At 51.8% G+C, this 1,675-nt stretch overlaps 1 protein-coding gene across 1 annotated transcript in view; it reads right to left on the bottom strand.

Annotated features, from left to right (window-relative positions):
- Positions 1-1,675, bottom strand: part of LOC113223714 (liprin-alpha-3-like) — a 13,949-nt gene that overhangs the window by 8,820 nt on the left and 3,454 nt on the right. The gene's annotated exons all lie outside the window — the stretch shown is intronic.

Here is a 1,675-nt window from a genome sequence, read left to right as displayed (position 1 = left end):
CCGGATCTCAGCTCACTGCAAGCTCCACCTCCTGGGTTCACGCCATTCTCCTGCCTCAGCCTCCCGAGTAGCTGGGACTACAGACGCCCGCCACCTCGCCCGGCTAGTTTTTTGTATTTTTTAGTAGAGACGGGGTTTCACCGTGTTAGCCAGGATGGTCTCGATCTCCTGACCTCGTGATCCGCCCGTCTCGGCCTCCCAAAGTGCTGGGATTACAGGCTTGAGCCATCGCGCCCGGCCAACTAGCCCATCTTAAGTCCCTGCCGCCTGCGAGTTAAAATGGTGGTGCTACACCTCCCATGAGCTTCTAGGACGCTGCAGGCTCAGGTCCCTTAGGAGTGAGGGATCTGAAGCCTGTAGGATGTGAAGGCTCCATTCCAGCCCTTTCCTCAAAACCCAGGGCTTGGATTTTTCACTAATTTCTGGCATACAGCAGACTTAGAATCAAACAGCAAGTGTCCTGTGGTCTCATGGGAAATAAGGATCCCTTCTACCTAGAAGACAACACCTCCCAAGAACTACCACGGTACCAGAGGCTTGGAACCCCAAAAGAGGTGCTCCAAGGTCCATGGGAGATGGACCCCCATCTGGTAGCCCACGTGGTGGGGCTACATTTCCCAATAGCCCCCGTGGCTATTCAGGCTTTTTTAAAAAATCCCAGATGAAGACTCTCTCTCTCTCTTTCCTTTTTTTTTTTTTTTTTTTTTGGGGGACGGGGTTTTTCTCTCTCCCCCCGGCTGGGGTGCAGTGGTGCGATCTCGGCTCACTGCAACCTCCACCTCCTGGGTTCAAGCAATTCTCCTGCCTCCGCCTCTCCAGTAGCTGGGATTACAGGCACCCGCTACCATGCCTGGCTAATTTTTGTATTTTCAGTAGAGATAGGGATTTCACCATGTTGGCCAGGCTAGTCTTGAACTCCTGACCTCAGGTAATCTGCCTGCCTCGGCCTCCCAAAGTGCTAAGATTACAGGCGTGAGCAACCGCGCTCGGTCTCTTTTTCTTTTTCTATTTTTTTCTTTTTCTTTTTTTGGCGGAGTTTCACTCTAGCACCCTGGCTGGAGTACAGTGGTACGGATCTCGGCTTAGTGCAACCTCCACCTCCCAAGCTCAAGTGATTCTTATGCCTCAGCCTTTCTAGTGGCTGGGACTAAAGGCACCTGCCATCACTCCCGGCTATTTTTTTTTTTTAAGTAGAGACAGGGTGTCACTGTGTTGCCCAGGCTAATCCTAGTGCTCACTCTTCTTTCTCATCCACTGCCTTCAAGAATCCAGGTCCACGTTTCCCAGCAGCGCCCTGGGGTCACCGGGATTAGGATAAAGTGGCTTAAGCTAGGAAGGGGTGAAATACCCACAAAAGATGCCATTTAGAGGCTGGGCGCAGTGGCTCACGCCCATAATCCCAGCACTTTGGGAAGCCAAGGCGAGCGGATCACTTGAGGTCAGGGGTTCGAGAGCAGCCTGGCCAATATGGTGAAACCCCCCATTTCTACTAAAGATTAAAAAAAAAAAAAAAGCCAGGTATGGTGGCGCACATCTGTAGTCCCAGCTACTCAGGAGACTGAGGCAGGAGAATCGCTTGAACCGGGAGGCAGAGGTTACAGTGAGCCGAGATTGCACCACTGCACTCCAGCCTGGGTGATAGAGCAAGACTCCATCTCAAAAAAAAAAAAAAAAA

This window comes from Piliocolobus tephrosceles, unplaced genomic scaffold (assembly GCF_002776525.5).
Source record: "Piliocolobus tephrosceles isolate RC106 unplaced genomic scaffold, ASM277652v3 unscaffolded_42328, whole genome shotgun sequence".
Taxonomy (NCBI): Eukaryota; Metazoa; Chordata; class Mammalia; order Primates; family Cercopithecidae; genus Piliocolobus; species Piliocolobus tephrosceles.
This window is presented reverse-complemented; position numbering and strand designations above follow the sequence as displayed.